The sequence below is a fragment of the Moschus berezovskii genome, chromosome 18 (genome assembly GCF_049115385.1).
Source record: "Moschus berezovskii isolate FMDL1 chromosome 18, NW_MosBer_1.0, whole genome shotgun sequence".
NCBI lineage: Eukaryota > Metazoa > Chordata > Mammalia > Artiodactyla > Moschidae > Moschus > Moschus berezovskii.
The window spans coordinates 12,624,901-12,648,538 of record NC_142477.1 but is presented as its reverse complement, the minus strand read 5'-3'; positions in this window follow the sequence as shown (position 1 = coordinate 12,648,538).

The window sequence follows — 23,638 nt, the reverse complement described above, 5'->3', positions numbered from 1 at the left end:
CATAATTCATTTGGTCTGTGTACTCAGGCACCTTGGGGAGGAATCTTTGAAATGCTCTCCATTTCATACCTATTATACCGAGCAATGGAATCTCACCAGCCAGATCAGTAAATGAAGGATGTCTGGTCCTCCATGACGACAGTGAGCTGATGAGCCATGAGAGAGCTCAGGAGGTAAACAAAAACCACCTGCCTTCTAGCAGCGATCAGACTACAGCCTCTCCCCACAATGAGCCCTGAGGAAGCTCAGGATGTGGAAACTCAGGACACTGGCCCCAGACAGCTGAGGTGCCTATCAAAGGAATGATCTCAGTGAGCCCAGACTCTTGCAATTTCCCATACATAGGCAAGCACTAAATTCCTTAACTTGAGAGATCTGGTTTTCTTTAATTAACAATAATCTTTTGACGTTCAGACGAGAGACCCCTTGTTGCAAAACTATGTCTCTGAGCTCCCTGCCTCGCCTCCGCACAGTGGTTAACACAGTGTCACTTGAGATTCCAGCTTTCCGTCTTGAAGCATGAAAAGTTCCTGCCAGATGAAACATAACTCTCAGCTTTTAGCTTATGTCTGCTTTTTAAGTCGACAATACACACACACCTTGCCTCTCCTCTTTTTTCTTTCTCTCCCCCCATCCAATACGAGAAATTGCTTACATTAGAGGTAGAGAATCTAATGGAGATGTCGAAGAACCCACAAGTAGTACAGTATAAAACATGAATTATTCTCTGATGAAAGTGAAAATGGCTCAGTTGTGACTGATTCTCTGTGACTCCATGGACTGTAACCCTCCAGGTTCCTCTGCTTGTGGAATTCTCCAGGCAAGAATACTAGAGTGGGTAGCAGTTTCCTTCTCCAGGGGATCTTCCTGGCCCAGGAATTAAACTCAGGACTCCTGCATTTCAGGTAGATTCTTTACTGTCTGCGGAGAAGCCAATGGCAACCCACTTCAGTACTCTTGCCTGGAAAATCCCAGGAACGGAGGAGCCTGGTAGGCTGCAGTCCATGGGGTTGCTAAGAGTCAGACACAACTGAGCGACTTCACTTTCAGTTTTCACTTTCGTACATTGGAGAAGGAAACAGCAACCCACTCCAGTGTTCTTGCCTGGAGAATCCCAGGGATGGTGGAGCCTGGTGGGCTGCCGTCTATGGGGTCGCTCAGAGTCGGACATGACTGAAGCGACTTAGCAGCAGCAGCAGCTTTACTCTCTAAACCACCAAGGATGATAATGACAGCCATCTGAGGAGTTAGGAAACCAGAGAGCATTTAAAGTTCTTACTTGCAGGCACATGATTGGGGGTGATTGCCATACCAAGCAGGTCCCTGTTGGGCTCCTGGGCACAAAGACTTTCTATGTCCCCTAGTTTCTTGATTATAGGGAACAGCCTTCATTCATCCTCCCTGAGTTCCAAGGGGCAGGTTCAAGAGAGGGGATGGGATGCGAGACCAGGGAGAAACTGTTAAGAAAAACATTACTGCAGCCTTGGGGCAAGGTCCTGTTTCCATATCAACAAACACAACAAGATCTTTGAGCTATACTGAAGAGACTGAAACCCTCCCCGGGTGGGAGAAGTTACCGGTTGATGACATTGTGCTGCCCACAAGCATATATACCCCAGATTCGTGGGAACAAGAAGGTTGATAATCAGTCAGTTCAGTTGCTCAGTCATATCTGACTCTGAGGCCCCATGGATTGCAGCACACCAGGCTTCCCTTTCCATCACCAACCCCTGCCAAACTCATATCTATCAAGTCAGAGATGCCACCCAGCCATCTCATCCTCTGTCATCCCCTTCTCCCCCTGTGTTCAATCTTTCCCAGCATCAGGGTCTTTTTCAATGAGTGAGTTGCTGACTCCCAATTACCTCACTACTAACCAATCAGAAGAATGTCCATGAGCTGATCACACCTCTTTAAAACATTACTATAAAACTTTTAAACACCCCCTCCAAGCTGGGACACGTAGTTTTGAGGACATTAGCCCACTGTGGTTCCCTTTCCCGGAAAATTAATAAGGCTGTTCTATTATGTTTGTTAGCCCTCTCAGTTGTGTTCAACTCTTTCCAACCTCATAGACTGTAGCCTGCTAGGCTCTTCTGTCCGTGGGATTTCTCAGGCAAGAATACTGGAGTGGGTTGCCATTCTACTTAACCCAAAACTGTGCCTCCAAGATTTGATTTGGTGGTGTTGGAGGCCACATTCAGCTTCAGCTGGGGTCAGGGTGAATTCCAGATGGCTGAACACATGCACAAATGCTTTTTAATTTAGATTCTGATATAGGGTCTGAATTTTAATATGTTAAAAAGGGTTTGAATCTCAGGTTGTTTTTTAGAAGGTTGTGATTTCCTGTGGGCTTGTTATTGCAAACATCATTTTTGAATGTTCCTGAACCAAGTCACAGACTTCCAAGTCCTTCAAAGTTTGTTAGAAACAGAAGCAATGCAACCCAGGTGAAGGGACAAATAATGTGATTATAGGCAATGACCCCCGACTCTGAGTAGCCTCTCCAGACCAAGTGAAGAGGTCGGCAATGCTGTCCCAGGGCTCCTTCTCGCCCCTTGCAGTTTCTTGTGTATGAAATTCTGTCTCTAAGGTGTTCATCTGAAAGGGGAGGGTGGTCTGTCAGCCTCTCGAGGCAGTGGGGTTGGGAGGAGCTTGTGTTCTAGGGGTCGTTCCCTAAATAAGCCTTTTCTTTTTAAAGAAATCTTTATTGAATTTGTTACAGTGTTGCTTCTGTTTTGTTTTGGTCTCTTGGCCGGGAGGCACCTTGCATCGAACTTACACCCCTTGCACTGGGAGGTGAAGTTCTAATCCTTGCACTGCCAGGGAAGTCCTGCCTTTTCCTTTCTTGTTCTACAGAAGGCTATTGCCTGAGATGCTGCACAAGGAGAAGAGTCTGGTGTCCAGTGACTATGGAGAACCACGAAAGGGCTTGTTTCCTCTCACAAGCTGAAAGCCTATTAGTTGATTCAACCTTCTGATTAGACTTATAATGATTTCCCAAATGTGTTTGACATTTTATGGGGTGTTAATGGAGAAAGCAAGAGAGTTCCAGAAAAGCATCTATTTCTGCTCCATTGACTATGCCAAAGCCTTTGACTGTGTGGATCACAATAAACTGTGGAAAATTCTGAAAGAAAGGAATACCAGACTACCTGACCTGCCTCTTGAGAAACCTGTATGCAGGTCAGGAAGCAACAGTTAGAACTGGACATGAAACAACAGACTGGTTCCAAATAGGAAAAGGAGTATGTCAAGGCTGTATATTGTCACCCTGCTTATTTAACTTATATGCAGAGTACATCATGAGGAACGCTGGGCTGGAAGAAGTTCAAGCTAGAATCAAGATTGCTGGGAGAAATATCAATAACCTCAGATATGCAGATAACACCACCTTTATGGCAGAAAGTGAAGAGGAACTCAAAAGCTTCTTGATGAAAGTGAAAGAGGAGAGTGAAAAAGTTGGATTGAAGCTCAACATTCAGAAAACAAAGATCATGGCATCTGGTCCCATCACTTCATAGGAAATAGATGGGGAAACAGTGGAAACAGTGTCAGACTTTATTTTTTTTTGGCTCCAAAATCACTGCAGATGGTGATTGCAGCCATGAAATTAAAAGACACTTACTCCTTGGAAGGAAAGTTATGACCAACCTAGATAGCATATTAAAAAACAGAGACATTACTTTGCCAACCAAGGTCCGTCTAGTCAAGGCTATGGTTTTTCCCGTGGTCATGTATGGATGTGAGAGTTGGACTGTGAAGAAAGCTGGTCGCCAAAGAATTGATGCTTTTGAACTGTGGTGTTGGAGAAGACTCTTGAGAGTCCCTTGGACTGCAAGATGAACCAACCAGTCCATTCTAAAGGAGATCAGTCCTGGGTGTTCATTGGAAGGACTGATGCTAACGCTGAAACTCCAATACTTTGGCCACCTCATGCGACAAGTTGACTTACTGGAAAAGACTCTGATGCTGGGAAATGTTGGGGCGGGAGGAGAAGGGGACGACGGAGAATGAGATGGCTGGATGGCATCACCGACTCGATGGACATGAGTTTGAGTGAACTCCGGGAGTTGGTGATGGACAGGGAGGCCTGGCGTGCTGCAATTCATGGGGTCACAAAGAGTCGGACACTACTGAGTGACTGAACTCAACTGAATGCTATTAATACTCTGGTAAAATAGGACTTTATAGAACAGATATGGGGAAATAGGTTGTAAATGAAGGCATTTGGTTGAATGCATTAATAAAACCAGTCTTACTGAGTAAAACATAATCCAGGGAAAAAGATATGAAGGAATTTTTACTCATACTTTTAATCCCCCAAAAAAGAAATATCACATACTGCATTGCAGGGAATAACTCGGTATTCACTCTATTTGACATGTTTTCAAACTGGATGAAGTGACCCTTCTTCCTCATTTCTCCCTGATGTAACTGTGCTGGAGAATATCTTTTCAAGGTTCTGAGAGCACAGTTTGATAATTGGTCTGTGTCTTGGCAGTCTTTCAAAACCGTTGGTGATTATTTGTTACCAATGGGTTGTTGATAATTTAAATTGAATGAGTTCCCAAACAGGACACATCAGAAATAAATTATGGAAAATTGAATAGAAAAGACAGAGTCAGTACACTGCAAAGGTCAAATATATTTGTGGATTTTTTGGTGTTTTGAAAAAAATTGAAGCATAATGCATATTTTGGAGGATCTCTCTCTGATTGATAAAGAGGAAAGATGTTGAAGATGATTTTCTTGAAAATAAGTTCAGTGTTTACAGTTAAAGAATCCCAGATCCTGCCCATGACCCATGATGGGAATGGTCGTTCATGATCCACCCTAATAGCTGTTCACTGATGTTGGCAGATCAGATCGTCTTTATTCTGCCCTGTTTCACTGTAGTAGGATTTAGTTCAGTTCATTCGCTCAGTTGTGTCTGACTCTTTGCGACCCCATGGATTGCAGCACACCAGGCTTCCCTGTCCATCACCAACTCCCGGAGCTTGCTCAAACTCATGTCCATCGAGTCGGTGATGCCTATATATGGACAAAGAATGAGATGGTTAGATAGTATCACTGACTCAATGGACATGAATTTGAGCAAACTCTGGGAGATAGTGAAGGACAGTGAAACCTGGCGTGCCACAGTCCACGAGGTTGCAAAGACTCAGACAAAACTTAGCGACTGAACCACGTAATGTGTAAAGAATGGTGCAGTGCCTTTCCTGGGGGTGGAGTGTGCATCTCAGCAAATTGTTTTTGGACTTGGCCTTGTGACTTACATTAGCCAAGGGAACATTACTGGATTTGATCAAACAGAAGCTTTAAATGTGCTTGTGAAGTTGGGCTTCAGTCTTGTGCTCAGGTGGCCCCTGACCTTTCAGCCTGTGCTTCTGGATGAAGACCTGGAGAGCATACCTAAAGCTTCTGGAAACCTGGAACGTATCACCCACAAGCTCAGCCCAGACCAGGGTAATCATATCTGACCTGCAGACACAGGAGCCTTGAAATTTGTTATTGTTTCTTACAGAGAAAAAGTTGACTAATACAATGGCTAACTTTTTTGAGTATTAAGTTACACAAAAACTAAAATTTCTGGCAGAAGCTTACATGTAAAATTTGAATCTCATAAGTAACTTTTGATGATATTTCCAAAGTTAGTGATGCCATTAGGAAGAACATAAACAGGAATAAATATCTGATACTTTAATAAGGAAAGTGAAAAAGAAGGAAATGATGAATAAAAAAGTTTTATCCTATATGTATCTTTAAGAACTACCATTTAAATAATATCAAACTGTAATTAACAAGTTTCAAGGAAATGTGACTAAAATTTATTTTAGTTTAATAATTATTTAAAATTCAAATATTTAAAAATATATGTAACTTTCATGTATATGTTTTCAGAAAAGTAAGGTTTTACAAATTATTTAAAAATCGATGCTTTAAAAATAAATTCAGTTCAGTTCAGTTCAGTCGCTCAGTCGTGTCCGACTCTCCGCGACCCCATGAATCACAGCACGCCAGGCCTCCCTGTCCATCACCAACTCCCTGAGTTCACTCAAACTCATGTCCACAGAGTCAGTGATACCATCCAGCCATCTCATTCTCGGTTATCCCCTTCTCCTCCCGCCCCCAACCTTTCCCAGCATCAGAGTCTTTTCCAGTGAGTCAACTCGTCGCATGAGGTGGCCAAAGTATTGCAGTTTCAGCTTTAGCATCAGTCCTTCCAAGGAAACTTAAGCCTGTTATATTTCAACCTGGAGTCAGTCAACAGGGGTACAGAAGGTACTAGCATGATAATTTCATTAATGATAAAGAGAGAATAGAAGAAGTAAGCCAGGATGAAGCCCTAGTATTTAAAATGGAAAAGAAGAAGCTTGCAAAGGAGGTTGAGAAGCAGCATTCAGAGAGAAAATACACAGACACACACTCACAAACACACACACGAGATCAGGGAGGATAGAGTCCTTATCATCCAGATGCTAAAGGACAGTGTTTTGAAAGGAAAATTAGATCCCTGACTCCAATCCTGCAGTGGGCTAAGGGAAAATTTGTGATGATAGGCACTGACATTTCACAGTGTACTGGTTCTAGCGTCCTGGGCAGATCAGCATGGACTTTTGGGACATATGCTCTACTGTCATGGAGAAGGAAATGTCAACCCACTCCAGTATTCTTGCCTGGAGAATCCCATGGACAGAGGAGCCTGGTGGGCTGCTGTCCATAGGGTCGCAGAGTTGGACATGACTGAAATGAAATGACTTAGCATGCAGGCATGCACTGGAGAAGGAAATGGCACCCCAGTTCAGTTTTCTTGCCTGGAGAATCCTAGGGACAAAGGAGCCTGGTGGGCTGCCATCTATGGGGTCACACAGAGTCGGACATGACTGAAGTGACTTAGCAGCAGCAGCAGCAGCAGCAGCAGCTCTACTGTCAAGATTGAGGAGTGAATAATGGAAAGCGAAGCTAAGTCAACGTATGTAGACCCCAACACAGCATCTGAAACTAAAGAAAAGGCTTTAGGACAGTAGGCAGAGCAGGAAAGCAGGATTGCAAAGACTCAGACAAAACTTAAGAGTGTTTTAAGGTGTTTCTGAGGCAGGAAATGGAGAGGTTCAAGACTGATACAAAGACGTCTCTGGTGGCCAGTGGTTAAGAATCTGCATTGCACTGCAGGGGACTAAGGTTCAGTCCCTGATCAGGGAACTGAGATTTCACACACCATGGAACAATTCAATCTGCGAGCCAAAACTACTGAAGCCTTTGCACCAAAACTGGAGAGTCCATGAACTGCAACAACAATGTCTCCAACTAAAACCTGATGCAGTTAAAAAAAAAAAGTTTTTTGAATAATTTTTGAATTAATATTATTTGAATCATTATTGAATTATTCTGAATTATCCCAGAACTGGAATAATTAATGGGGTGATGCTCTGAAGGAGCATAAAGGGTGTGCATCACAAGCACAACGTGGATGACAGTCCACGGTCAAAAGCAGAACCTCCTCCACTGAGCAGGAGGTTAGGCATGATGAGAGCAGATGCCAGAAAGTGTGGAGTCGGGGTGGGTGTAGCTGTGGAAGGAGTTTGGTATAGTCTTGGTAATTTCTGTGCTTCTTTAGTGAAGTTGGAGACTTTTATGAATGGTGTTGGGATTAGGTGTAACAGTATAAAAAGTGTAAAATGGTGATTGACTCTTAGAATGTTTTAAAATAAGGAATGACAAAGGTCCATCTAGTCAAGGCTATGGTTTTTCCAGTGGTCATGTATGGATGTGAGAGTTGGACCATAAAGAAAGTTGAGTGCTGAAGAATTGATGCTTTTGAACTGTTGTGCTGGAGAAGACTCTTGAGAGTCCCTTGGATGGCTAGAAGATTCAACCAGTCCATCCTAAAGGAGATCAGTCCTGGGTGTTCATTGGAAGGACTGATGTTGAAGCTGAAACTCCAATAGTTTGGCCACCTCATGCGAAGAGTTGACTCACTTGAAAAGACCCTGATGCTGGGAGGGATTGGGGGCAGGAGGAGAAGGAGACAGCAGAGGTTGAGATGGTTGGATGACATCACCGACTCGATGGAGGTGAGACTGAGTGAACTCCGGGAGTTGGTGATGGACTGGAAGGTCTGGCGTGCTGTGGTTCATGGGGTCACAAAGAGTCAGACAGGACTGAGCGACTGAACTGAACTGAACTGAAAGGGAGGCGATGAGGGATATTCAGGAGGATTGCTGGGTAGCATTGAGAAAACTCAGCGGTTATACAGTGTAAACTTTTAGAGATTCTAATCTGAAGTATGTATCCCCCAAGACTGTTCACCAATCTGAGGATGAGTTGAGGGGAGGGGAGATTTGGAGACTTCACTTATCCAGAGGTGGCTTCTTCTGTTAATGGGTGATGAAAACCAAAGGAGGATGAGAATGGATACGATGAGAACTGAATGATCATCCGTGTAGTGAAACATGTGGTCCATGTGCAAAGAGAATTAAGTAAAGCCGAGAAGAGACTGACTGGGGAAAAGAGATGAGGGACTGCACAACTCAACAAGGTTTGCAGTGATAGTGGTAGGACAGAGGGAGCAAGAGAGCTGGAAACCTGATATGTTGTGAATCAGAAAGGAGATGTTACATTTTATATCTACTCAAAGTCACGTGGTTTCCTAGGTTGAATCTTGGAACAGACAGAGGACCTTGGAGGAAAAACGGGTGAAATTCAAACTAAGTCTTCAGTTTAATCCATGTAGTTCACCATTGTTAATCCTTTTGTTTTAGCAAAACTAGCATGGCAGAAAGTGAAAAGAAACTAAAAAGCCTCTTGACGAAAGTGAAAGAAGAGAGTGAAAAGGTTGGCTTGAAGCTCAACATTCAGAAAACAAAGATCAAGGCATCTGGTCCCATCACTTCATGGGAAATAGATGGGGAAACAGTGGAAACAGTGTTAGTCTTTGGGCTCCAAAATCATTGCAGCCATGAAATTAAAAGACACTTACTCCTTGGAAGGAAAGTTATGACCAACCTAGATAGTATATTAAAAAGCAGAGACATTACTTTGCCAACCAAGGTCCATCTAGTCAAGGCTATGGTTTTACCCGTGGTCATGTATGGATGTGAGAGTTGGACTGTGAAGAAAGCTGATCGCTGAAGAATTGATGCTTTTGAACTGTGGTGCTGGAGAAGACTCTTGGGAGTGCCTTGTACTGCAAGGAGATCCAACTAGTCCATTCAAAAGGAGATCAATCCTGGGTGATCATTGGAAGGACTGATGCTAAAGCTGAAACTGCAATACTTTGGCCACCTCATGCGATGAGTTGACTCTGATGCTGGGAAAGGTTGGGGGTGGGAGGAGACAGGGACGACCGAGAATGAGATGGCTGGATGGCATCACCGACTCTGTGGACATGAGTTTGAGTGAACTCCGGGAGTTGGTGATGGACAGGGAGGCCTGGCATGCTGTGATTCATGGGGTCGCAGAGAGTCGGACACGACTGAGCGACTGAACTGAACTGAACTGAACTGAACCATGGTTATATAAAATGTTATTATTAGGGAAAACTGAATGAAATGTATATGGGAACTTTATACTATCTATACAACTTTTCTATGAATCTGAATTTATTTCAAGATAAATTGTTTATCTATATATCTATACACACACATATACATACATATATATATATACACACACACACACACACACACATATACATATATTTACTTTCAGATTTTAACCCAAAAAAGTTAAGAACACAGACACATAGACATGCACACTTCAACCTGATAACAGGATTTTGGATCACTCCTCGTTTCCACATTTGAATCACAAAACAGAGCCTGAGTATATTCCTCTGAGCATCAGTACTCAGCACATAAATGAGTTTTTCCTCACCATGTGCTTCTTCCTGAGTCCTGTTGAACTCTTTAAAATTACTAAAATCATCACTAGCAATATTGGGCCTGCAGGAAGATCTCCAGCAATCCTTATTTCTTTAATGTAGTCCACATGACATCACATTGAGTCAAAGTTGGCCCTGTGTGATCAGTTTAGTCTGTGGAATTTAAGTCCAGGTCACTAAAAGCACTACATCTTCCACCCTATTGTCTCAAATCACTTTCCCAGGGGTAAACTTGACACAGTTCTGTAGGAACACAAAACACCCACATATAGGGGAGTAATAGAGGTCCCTGACCCATAGCCAGCCACTATATTATAGAAATGTCAGGGAGAAATTTTGAAAGAAGATACCCCAGCCCCAGTCACACCTTCAAATAACTTTAACTTAGATCAGTATCTGATTGGAGCTTAACAAAAGACTTCAAGTCAGAATTTCCCTATCAAACTGCTCTGGAGTTCTTGACCAGCAGAAACATGGGAGAAAATGAATAATCATTTTTTAATACATAAATTTAGAGTGGCTTGTTATACAAAAATCGGCAACTAGCTCAGATTTGGTACAAACAAAAGAAGTGCTGTGATTAAAAAGAAAAAAAAGTCTAAGACTTGTGGGATTAATAGGGAACACCGCAGTGCACTGGAAGTACCTCAGAATGAAATTCTCAAAAGCTTTGAAGACACTGAGATGGGCACGATGGCTTCACCAACGCTCTCAGCGAGTGTTTAACCCAATCTGAGGAAAATGGAGGAAAGAGATCCCTTTTTCAAAGTGGTAGAAAACGTAGCAATACTATTTCCTATATGAGATGGAAAACAAAACCTCCTCAAAGTACACAACTAACATAATGGTCCATCTAGAGATTTCTAGGCAAGGTATTGAGGAGCCGCCTGACTTCCTCTACAACAGTAGCAAAATGTGAGACGGGAGAAAGATAAAGGAAAAAGATCCTGTTAAATGTGAGAGAACCAGAGCTTTTTGTGTTCAAATATAGAACCGTTTCTCATTGCTAGTCTTCCAGATAGTAAAAGACCTTAACATTAAAAAAAAAAAAAAAAAAGGCTTCTAGGCAAAGAACAAGCCCAGGACACTTTCTGTAAAACATGGTTTGTTGAAGCCCAGGATGTGAACATAGAGCCATTTGTAATGATCCTAGAACTATTTCAGATGAAGTCTCAAACAGACAAAAGCCCCTCTGAGGTTGTTAAGGGCATACATCCCATGTATCATCAATGAAATACAAATCCTGAGAATCATGGGTACTGTCATAAAGCACACTTACAGGAGACAAGAAAGAAGGGCTTATCTTGATAAGATGTGTGTGTGTGTGTGTGTGTGTGTGTGTGGTTTCCAATATAATGAATCCCTGAAAAATCCATAAAAGACCTACAGATTTTTAATGTAGTTGTACTAGAAGAAACATCACCAGCTTGATCCAAGAAGGACAGACTCGGTACAAAATGCAAAGAGGTCTTAAACTCAACTACTATGAATTAAAAGCAGGTACTTTGAGAGAGAGCTACTCATGTAACTCAGGAGCAACCACCAGCTTTACTGAATCAGGAAGGCAGGATTCCTAAGAGCTCAGAACCAGAAGCCCAGAGATTTCAGTCGAGGTCTCAGGCACTTATACTGAGCCCTCATCAGTGAACTGGCATTGTGTGCCCCTCAAGATTTTTCCATGGAGATTCTACATTGGGGGCATTATTCATGGGAGTTTCCTCTTTCCCCTATTTGGAAAGAAAGATCTATTGCAGTTATTCTACGCCTGTCTCCCCACTGCATGCTGAGCATATGGAGAGATTGCTTGCTGTAGTTCACAGGCCTTTAGATTGAGAGGAGCTGCCTTCTCAGAGCTGTATCTGAGGATACCCATGTGCATCTGGATCTGGTTTGGATGACAGGTTCCTGGGCATCAAGCTGATGCCATTGGGTGGACCAGAAAGGTTGTCTGGGGTTTTCTGTAAGATATAATGGAACATTGTGTGGGCCACCACAGTATGATATAGTGGGGTAAGACCGGGGGATGGTGTAGCATACTCATATGGTAATATGATACCTTGCTATAATTTCATGGATGCTGGCAGAAGCCATGCAATTCCATGGTCATAGAATGGACATGGACATATATTTGTCAATGTACAGCAAGATCATAATCATAACAGAGTCAGTCCTCTGCAGGTAGCATTGAAGACCGTGCAGTCAAGCCCAGATATGCGTCTGCACAGAGAGTGGGTTGCATTACAGGAGAGGAACCCTGCGTTTGGGAAATCCGTTTGTTCAGTAATAGAAAGCTTGCCTGCCTTCGTCCAGACAAAGATGTTATATTTATCTCCCTGTATAATGAGCATTTCTCTACATTGCTTCAGAGGATGATACTACATTTCAGGGCTATAAACAAATCTGCCCTTTCCTCTAGAGGCGAAAATAAAAACATCCCTGAAAAGAGACTGAAAAAAGGGCAGTCAGTGCCTCTGCTCATAAGGTGTGTGCAAATGTGAGAGATTTACAAAGAATTATCTCCCATCAAAGCACACATGCACTCTACTTGTGAGACAGACATGGAAACCTGAGGGTAGAAGCCGGGCTAGAGTAAGTAGCCTCCAAGATGGCTTCCAATGAGCCTCACCTCCTGAGGTCCACGCCATTGTGTGGTTCCCTCTCACTTTCACTCGAGTGCCAATGTGTGACTTTGGGGACTGAGTTATGAAAAGCACTGTAGCTTCCGCCTTGGCCTTTTGGATTCTTCACCTTTGAGGTGAGCACCGTGAGATGAGCACATTCATGTAATCTAGTGAAGAAGTCCACATTGGGAGGAATTGGGACTCCTGTCCAGTAGCTGGCACGAGGTTACCATGTATGCGAGAAAGCCACCTTGAAACTGGATCTTTCAGCCCATTTAAACCTTCAGATCCGTGCAACTTTGGGCATCAACTAACTGCAAGTTCATTCAAGACTCTGAACCTGAACTGTCTTGTGGATAACTAACAAAGCAATAGTCAAAGCTGTGAACACTAGCGAGAGGCAGAACTTATTTCTATGACCCACATTTGGAGCTGTGAAGGCAGAGGTATCTATAGTTAAATCTTCTGGATCATATGGGATTTTAATCATATGGGGTAATTAGGCCTATATCACCCAGGACCAAGAATTCACTATAACTAGCCCACCTCATTCTTTGGTCAGTCTAGTCATTAGAAAGCCTTTCTTTTTATTGAACCAATATATGATGCCCCTATATTTTTTGTGAATTGGTCCCAATGTCAAAATTCACATGAATACATTTGATTTTTTTTAACATGTTATACTAAATCAATTGCACAGTTACATGAGAGAGTTCATCTTAAAAAATATTATTTTTAACCATGAATTTGGTTACAAGTACCGTCTGTACCCTCCCCATCTCCCACCCAACTCAACCCCTTTTGTGTTCCACGGGCTTCCCTGATGGCTCAGACAGTAAAGAATCTGCCTTCAATGCAGGAGACCCAGGTTTGATCCCTGGATCAGGAATATCTCCTGGAGAAGGAATTGACAACCGTCTCCAGTATTCTCACCCAGAAAATCCCATGGAGAGAGAAGTCTGGTGGGTCACAGTTCATAGGGTCACAAAGAGTCAGACACAACTAAGCAACTGTCACTTTCTTTCACTTCAGTTACATACCCAGAATATCATTGGATATTCTTTTTTAAATTGAGGCATCATTGATGTTTAACATTATATTCATTTCAGGTGTACAGTCTACTAACTCAATATTTGTATATATTGCAAAATGATCACTATAATAAGTCTAGTGAGCTTTCATTATCTTCCTTGTGGTAGATTTTCTTGCTTTCTTATTGATAGCAATGATTTTCTGGCATTGTATTTTCTGTTAACAAACTTGGATGTATAAGACACTACAAATAAAATCAGGTGGTCTGGTTCAGCTAATCTGAATCTATTTAGCATACAGTTTGCTAGGTAATGATATGATCATAAATGAAAAAGCATTAGATGCCTTTAGAATTTGGGGGAAGCAGAAGTTCTATCTGCAGTCAAGCCCCCACTCTCCCTATCCTGACCTTGGAGTGTTTGGAAGAATTCCTTTTAACAGTTTAAGTGTTTTATTGAACATATCACAACTTAGAAGAAACCTAGTGAGGCACTGAGTGTGCCCTTTACATTGTACTAGAATCAAGCCCAACATTCTCTGGCATGTTTTTAGCTGCAAAGCAACCCACTCATTGAGCAACACCTGGCACAGCATTCAGACTGTCTAGCAGCGAACAGTCCTGGTGATAAATGCCACTCTACCATGAGGGTGATGACTAAAACATTTAATTGAATTAGATTCAGGCAAACAGTTTACATCAATAATTGATATGTTGTTGGGTCAATACCATAGCTGCACTGTGATCAATATTACATCATAACAGAGTAATTGCTTTGCATTTCAAGGCCATTTTTAAAAAGTCTGAAATGCACAATTATATGCTATTTCCCTAAGGAGCCAAGTCAGCATTTTGCTTAAGGGATGAAGTACTTGGAAATGCTTAGTACTTTGCTCAGGACCACAGAGAAAATTAACAGCAAAACTGGGAATACAGTCCTTGTTTTCTGGAATGGATTCAGGTGTTAAGTCAAAAGAGGCACACTTTTCCAGTTTAGATTCCTGACTCTGGTAGCTTATGCCAGGCTCGGATGACAAAATGCCTTAAAAGAAGTTATACACCCACTGGGAAAGGAGAAGACTCCCCTTAGTACTGAGTGGCTAATGCTTTCATCATCACTTTGATAGCAGAGAATTTCTTTCCCAGATAACACTCTCAAGAATGCAATCTAGCCCATGTCCTATCAAATATTCAATCAACAAAGTTGGTGTGGGGTTTTCCCTTATGCCATCTCATTCTGCCATGGAACTTATGATCTAAAATCTAACCAAATATGAAACACATAATCACACAATGTATTTTGTGAAAATTATAATGAACTTTACAAAGTGACTCAATAATCTGGGAGAATTCAAGCATGGGAAGATGAATGAGGTCATACTTAGTAAAATCAGTAAGGACGAGTGGGAGTTAGCTAGGTGAAGCTTAGCAGAGGAACAACCCAAGTAGAGGACAGGTAGGAAGGTCATGGGGGATGGGAGGTAATTTGGATTTTCAGAAAATAGAAGACAAAAGTACACCTGAGATAAAGTGAGAAAAATTGAGTGGTAGGAAATGGAGCTGAAACAGTAGATAAATGTCATTGTCAGGGCCAATGAGATCATGTGATTGACTTTGGGTTTTATTTTCTGAAGAGGCCACTTCATAGAAATAAGAGAGCAATAGATTGAATTGATTAATTCCTGTCATGGTTATTCTTTTTGATGTTTACGGTTGCTGTATGAAGTATACCTTGGAGAGACATCAACATGGAGACAGGAGAAACAGTTGGGAGAAAAATTGCATTAATTCTGGTGAAAGGTGATGGTTGTTTGGGCCAAGCTGATGGTGATGATGCTAAAGAGAACTTAACACACCTAGGAAATACATGGAAAATAAAAGAGGCTACAAAGCTACACTAATCAAAAGAGTATGACACTGCCACAAAAACAGGCACATGGTTCAGTGGAATTGGATAGAAAGCTCGGAAGTAAACCCACACACTTGTGGTCGATTAATCTATGACAAAGGAAGCAAGAATACACAATGGAGAAAAGATGTTTTTTTCAATAAGTGGTGCTGGGAAAACTGGACAACCACAAGTAAAAGAATGAAATTAGAACATTCTCTAACACCACATACAAAAATAAACTCAAAATGAGTTAAAGACCTAAATGTAAGTCCAGATACTGTAAAACTCCTAGAGGAAAACCAGCAGAACACTCTAATATAAATAGCAGCAATATTGCAATATTTTTTGGATCCATATCCTATAGTAATGGAAACAAAAATAAAACTAAGCAAATGGGATCTAATTTAAAAGCTTTTGCACAGCAAAATAAACCATAAATGGAACAAAAAGATAACCTATGTAATGAGAAAAAAATTTGCAAATGATTCAAACAGCTTATATAGTTCAGTATAAAAAAAAATCAACAACAAAAAATGCCACACAATCAATAGGGCTTGTGAGATAAAGAATAAGGAAAAGTAAATGCTGATTCTGAATTATCTGGCATTAGAATGTGGATGGATATTCGTAGCTTTTGTCTTTTCTTGAGAATACATAACTCATTGAGGTGCTGAGATAGAACAGCTTTATGCTAATAATCACTATTCGCCTTGCCCTTTTTAAGCCACATTGCCATTTATTCTAGAGATTCAATAAAAATAAATAAATTTAGTGAATTCCCTGCTGGTTAGGACTTTGTGTTTTCACTCTCAAGGCCTGGGTTCAGTTCCTGGTTTAGTTCCTGTGATATTTCACAAGCCACACAGCATGGTAACAAAAAGAAAGAAACTTATTCAGGAGTTTGCGGTTTACTGCAATTGTTCACTGTTACTTTTCTTTGGGTAAATAATCCTCTAATGTTTAGGAATCATTCATTACAACGAGCACCCGAAAGAGAAGACAAGGTGAAGTGCAACCTGCATCTTCTCACTTCTCCAGGGAGTAAGGATGGGTTGGGGGCAGGAAAGGAGTGCACGTCTGTATCGAGGTGGGAAGAGGACTCAGGTCTAGATCTCCCTTCAGTTACTTTCTGCTGCTTCTGACTGTAGAGCTCACTAAATCATGAAGCCGTTTGTTTCTGCACAGCCCACTTGCTTCAGAAGAGGGATGTGAATGCATGCCCACACTGCCCACCTGGGTGTACACAATCCCCTCTCGGTTTCCGCTTCCTCTTCTCAAACTCAGAAGTATGGTGCCCAAGAGGGCAGCCATAGTTTCTTTTCCTAGATCCCAGAAGCAGTACCTGGCCCCACCCTCCTGATCAAGGCTGTTATTGCTTTTACCACAACTGCAATTCATCTTCTAAAATACAATATTTCTTAATTCACATCAAAATTACATAATTATGAGTGTATTGTATCAGTGTGGTTATATTAGATTTTTCCAAATAGTGTTTAATGGTGAATAAATTGGAAACTGTTGGCAATTTTAATTAACTTTTCTGTTCAGTTCAGTCGCTCAGTTGTGTCTTACTCTTTGCGACTCCATGGACTGTAGCATGCCAGGCTTCACTGTCCATCTCCAAACTCATGTCCATTGAGTCAGTAATGCCATCCAGGCATTTTTCCCTCTGTGTCCCCTTCTCCTCCTGCCTGCAATCATTCCCAGCATCAGGGTCTTTTTCAATGAGTCAGTTCTTCAAATCAAGTGGCCAAAGTATTGGAGTTTCAGCTTCAGCATCAGTCCTTCCAATAAATATTCAAGACTGATTTCCTTTAGGATTGACTTGTTTGATCTCCTTGCAGTTCAAGGGACTCTCAAGAGTCTTCTCCAACATCACAGTTCAAAAGCATCAATTCTTCAATGTTCAGCTTTCTTTATGTTCCAACTTTCACTTCCATACATGACTACTGGAAAAACCATAGCTTTGACTAGAAGGACCTTTGTCAGCAAAGTAATGTCTCTACCTTTGAATATGCTATCTAGATTTGTCATAGCTTTTCTTCCAAGGAGCAAGTGTCTTTTACTTCCAAGGCTGCAGTCACCATCTGTAGTGATTTTGGAGCCCCCAAAATAAAGTTTCTCACTGTTTCCATTGCTTCCCTATCTATTTGCCATGAAGTGATGGAACCAGATCTTAGTTTTTTGAATATTGAGTTTCAAGCCAGCTTTTTCACTCTCCTCTTTCACTGGCATCAAAAGGCCTTTAGTTCCTTTTCGCTTTCTGCCATTAGAAGGGTATCATCAGCATATCTGAGGTTGTTGATATTTCTCCCTCCCAGCACTGTAGTAATTTTCATCTTAAATATTTCTCCTACTTTTTCCTTTCTCCAATCACTCTTCAAACTCCACCTGGGCAGGAGGACAGCACACATCTGTGGTACAAGGATTATAGCTCCACACACATGCATACACCCTGGCATTTCTGGAAAAGCCCATAGTGGAAAGGAAAGGAGAGAACACACTTCTTGCAAAAATATCCAAGACATGCTACGGGTCCTCTTCTCAGATTAAATGTTCTTCTCTTAGTTAAATGTTTGATTTCTGTAATTGGGGTCTTTACCTTCCATTATAGAGCAATTACACTTATAAAGTTATATCACACAGGAATTTTATTTACTGTTTTGTAATCTTATCTTTCTCATTGGCCTACTCCAGCATGTGGTCTCCTGGATGGAAATTCCCTTCAGTTATTGAACACTTCCCAGAAGTGCAGGGATGTGGTAAATTTTAAAATTTCAATCACTAAAAATAATGTCTTACTTGGTATTTTCCATTAAAAATTCTCTTAACTGACACTTGTTAATGTAAAATGTATAGCGAGGAAGCTGAGGCAGTAGCTTATTTCAACTCTACAATAAACTGAGAACTGCAATTTATTCTAAGAAAAGTAGTTCAGAAAAATAATCAAGGCTTCAAATGATAATTTTCAGCAGAGACCACTAACTATAAGCTTTAGAAGTCAGAGACTATATTCTGTTTGTTTTTAGATGGTCCAGGTTTTCTGTAGCAGATGTTTAATAAGTATGTGTTGAACTGAATAGTTCAGTTTGGTCATACACATTTTTTTCTACTTTGATGCTATAAAACTGCAAAACATCTTTGAGGCTGGTTTCATTTTATAAAAATAGAAGGTAGGTGCAAAGGAAATACATAACCATAGCAGGTGTATTCAGACCAGGGAATCTGGTTACACAGTAAGAGGCTAGGATTTTTTTTTTTAATTTTCAGAGTTTGACAGTTGACCTAAATAAACAGTCAGCAATATTCTTCCAGGCATCATTTTGACCATGATTTGTGATTTTTGTTCTGCTTGAATTCAAAGCATAATCCTGATATCTATCTGTGGTAAGATCTTGGAATGGTGTGAGTTGGTGGCTAAATCCTTAGGAAATCAGAAATATTCGCATGCTCTATCAGAATAAACTAGTGCATGTTTTTCAATTGTATAAATTATAATGTTTCCTTCCCTTCTCTTTGAATTTTCTTTGGTCAATTCTTAAAATTTTAGATTCTTTGCGGAAGAAAGCAGGTAGCCAGAAAAGCTCCCCATTCATCCAGTTTATTCAAGTTTGCAGTTGAACGTGTCATTGCATTGACATTGCCTACGTGCTCACTTGCTAAGTGGTGTCTGACTCTTTGTGATCCCATGGACTGTAGCCCTCCAGGCTCCTCTGTCCCTGGGATCTCACAGGTAAGAACACCGGAGTGGTTTTCCATTTCCTTCTCCAGGGGATCTTCCTGACCCTGGGATCTAACCCAAGCATTCTGCATTGGCTGGTGGATTCTTTACCACTGAGTCACCTGGAAGCGCAGCGCTGGTATTATCAGCCTCATTAAGCACATTCCTTTCCTTGGTAGGACAGGAATGGCTACTGAAAAGGAAGAAATTGCTTTTGTTGGAACTGGGGCAGAATATTCCAATGAGTGCTAAAGCTTTTTCAAAGTAACAAAGTAAAGTATTCCAATATGATAGCTTAAAAGCTTTATAGCATTTAAGATTTGTTTGTAAAAGCTATCATTGAAAAGTTCTTTGCAAAAGGTTTTACAAAAATGTAATAAATTTTCACCCACACGACATCAAGTAGGACTCCCTCCCCCAAAGAAAAAAATTTACTCTTTGAATTTAGCTTCATCCAAATGGAACCTTGTGCCAACAAAATGAGAAAGAGATTTGACTGAGAACTATCTCCCTCTCGGTCAGATCAAACTTCCTGATCTAGAAATGTTAACTGAGGTCCAATATTTTGGTTAAATTTCCTGTCACTTTCATCCTCAAGGTAGAAATAGAAGGAAATAATAGAATGCAAAGATTTTATTCTACTTTTTCTTAAAGGGGATGATAACGATATTCAATCTGAAGAAATCCATGAGGGAGTCAGAATTTAAAGTCAGTTCTAAGTTGTGTTGGGGTCCTTCACCATCACCAACTCCCGGAGTTCACTCAAACTCATGTCCATCGAGTTGGTGATGCCATCCAGCCATCTCATTCTCTGTCATCCCCTTCTCCTCCTGCCCCCAATCCCTCCCAGCATCAGAGTCTTTTCCAGTGAGTCAACTCATCGCATGAGGTGGCCAAAGTATTGGAGTTTCAGCTTTAGCATCAGTCCTTCCAATGAACAGCCAGGATTGATCTCCTTTATTTATTTTTTTATTTTTTGGTAATTAATTTATTTTTTATTGGAGGCAAATTATTTTACAATATTATATTGGTTGGTTTTGCCATACACTGACATGAATTCGCCCCGGGTTTATATAAGTTCCCCCTCCTGAACCCCCCTCCCACCTCCCTCCTCCCTTTATCCTCCCTCTGGGTCATCCCCGCATGCCAGCCCCGAGCATCCTATAACATGCATTGACCCTGAACTAGTGATTCGTTTCACATTTGACAATATACGTGTTTCAATGCCATTCTCCCAAATCATCCCACCCTCACCCTCTCCCATAGAGTCCCAAAGACTGTTCTATACATCTGAGTCTCTTTTGCTGTCTCGTATACAGGGTTGTCATTTCCATCTTTCTAAATTCCATATATATGCGTTAGTATACTGTATTGGTGTTTTTCTTTCTGGCTTACTTCAATCTGTATAATAGGCTCCAGTTTCATCCACCTCATTAGAACTGATTCAAATGTATTCTTTTTAATGGCTGAATAATACTCCATTGTGTATATGTACCAAAGCTTTCTTATCCATTCGTCTGCAGATGGACATCTAGGTTGCTTCCATGTCCTGGCTATTATAAACAGTGCTGCAATGAACATTGGAGTACACATGTCTCTTTCAATTCTGGTTTCCTCGATGTGTATGCCCAGGAATGTGATTGCTGGATCATATGGCAGTTCTATTTCCAGTTTTTTGAGGAATCTCCACACTGTTCTCCATAGTGGCTATACTAGTTTGCATTCCCACCAACAGTGTAAGAGGGTTCCTTTCTCTCCACATCCTCTCCAGCATTTACTGCATGTAGACTTTTGGATAGCAGCCATTCTGACTGGTGTGAAATGGTATCTCATTGTGGTTTTGATTTGCATCTCTCTGATTATGAGGGATGTTGAGCGTTTTTTCATGTGTTTGTTAGCCATCTTTATGTCCTCTTTGGAGAAATGTCTGTTTAGTTCTTTGGCCCATTTTTTGATTGGGTCATTTATTTTTCTGGAATTGAGCTGCAGGAGCTGCTTGTATATTTTGGAGATTAATCCTTTATCCGTTGCTTCATTTGCTATTATTTTCTCCCATTCTGAAGGCTCCTGATCTCCTTTAAAATGGACTGGTTGGATCTCCTTGCAGTCCAAGGGACTCTCAAGAGTCTTCTCGAGCACCACAGTTCATAAACATCAATCCTTCAAGAACTGTTTAAAAGCCTAGTTCCTTTTCATGTTTTAACCATGTATATGATATATCATTTGCCAAGAACTCTTAATGGTGAATAATATTAAAATCATTGATTAGAAACACCACCCAAAACAAAAGTTTTCAATACTAGCACTAGTTTATAACTCTGGACATTCCTAAAAATTTTTACTTTCTGTAATGCTTACTTTTTATTGAAGCATAAACTGAAGCATAGTTAATTTACAATGTTATATTAGTTTCTAGTGTACAACAAAGTGATTCACTTATGCCTATTTTGTATATTACAAATATATAAAATATGCATATTTTCAAATTATTTTTCACTGTAGGTTATTATAAGATATTGAGTGCATCTCACTGTGCTATACAGTAGGCCTTTGCTGTTTATCTGTTTTATGTACAGCAGAGTGTATATGCTAATCCCAAACTTCAAATTTTTCTCCCCTTCCCCCACTATATTTTTGGTAACCATACGCCTATTTCTGTTTTGTGAATAAACTCATCTGTATTACTCTTACATTCCCCATGGAAGTGATATCATATAGCACTTGTCTTTGTCTGACTAATTTCACTTAATATGATGATCTCTAGGTCCATCCTGCTGCTGCTGCAGCTAAGTCGCTTTGGTCATGTCCAACTCTGCACGACCCCATAGACAGCAGCCCACCAGGCTCCTCTCTCCCTGGGATTCTCCAGGTAAGAATACTGGAGTGGGCTGCCATTTCCTTCTCCAATGCATGCATGCATGCTAAGGTCCATCCATATTGCTGCAAATCGCATTATTTCATTTTTATAGCTGAGTAATATTCCACTGTGAGTATATACTGCCTCTTCTTTATCCATTCCTTTTTTGATGGACCCTTATTAGGTTGCTTCAATGTCATGGCTATTGTAAATAGTGCTAATATGAGCATCGGGGAGCATGTATCTTTTTGAAATTGTTTTCTCTGGATGGAGAAAAAACAATCTCTTCAGTAAGTGATGCTGGGAAATTAAAATTAGAGATCTTTGAATTTGCTGAAATTTGAGCAAGATGAAAGGCTAACTACATAATAAGAGTGATCTTTTGAAAATTGGTGAAATTATTTGAGGGCTAGTTCTCACTAGGAAAATGAACTAACATCCCACCCAAAGATTTTTATTTTGAAAGCTAAATTGGATGGCAATTAGACAAAAATTAATTTCCCCATTCAAAGGTATTATCTTCTGATTCTGTCTTTCCATGTGCCTTGAAGATACTGAGTACCTTACATGTATTATCTCATCCACTTTCTCATCATGTATACACATATTCTTGTTTCTACAGGTGAGGAAGAAGCTTTTCTACAGGTGAAGCCTGAAGAAAATAACTGCCTTGCTCACTCGTACTTTTGGCAAATAGCCTATGATCTGCACTTGGCTGTATTTTATCATTGGTGTCTTAGTTTGCTTTTCTTCATTTGCTTCAAAAACTGAAAATGTCAAAAAGTGTAAAAAAGTGCATAATCACAGAGGTTAAAATTGAGCATTTCAATCCAATTCAGTGAAAAAACAAATTGGCTGGTAGATTTTGTTACCTGTCTTCAATACCAAGACCATGGCTATAAAAAGGTTCTCTAATGGAAGGAAAGTTATGACCAACCTTGATAGTATATTAAAAAGCAGAGACATTACTTTGCCAACCAAGGTCCGTCTAGTCAAGGCAATGGTTTTTCCTGTGGTCATGTATGGATGTGAGAGTTGGACTGTGAAGAAAGCTGATTGCCGAAGAATCGATGCTTTTGAACTGTGGTGTTGGAGAAGACTCTTGAGAGTCCCTTATACTGCAAGGAGATCCAACCAGTCCATTCTAAAGGAGATCAATCCTGGATGTTCATTGGAGGGACTGATGCTGAAGCTGAAACTCCAATACTTTGGCCACCTCATGAGACGAGTTGACTCACTGGAAAAGACTCTGATGCTGGGAAGGGTTGGGGGCGGGAGGAGAAGGGGACAACGGAGAATGAGATGGCCGGATGGCATCACCGACTCTGTGGACATGAGTTTGAGTGAACTCCGGGAGTTGATGATGGACAGGGAGGCCTGGCGTGCTGTGATTCATGGGGTCGCGGAGAGTCGGACACGACTGAGCGACTGAACTGAACTGAACTGAACTGAATATTCAGTTTCCAAGATTAAAACTATACCATATTAGCTTGAGTAAAATAAACTATTCAATTCCAATTCACTCTGTTTCCATCCCAACTTACCAAATATGCATCTCATGCTCCTATAATCCCACTTATATAGAAGCACTCACCAATTATCTGTTGATAGCATCATCATAACAATTATTAT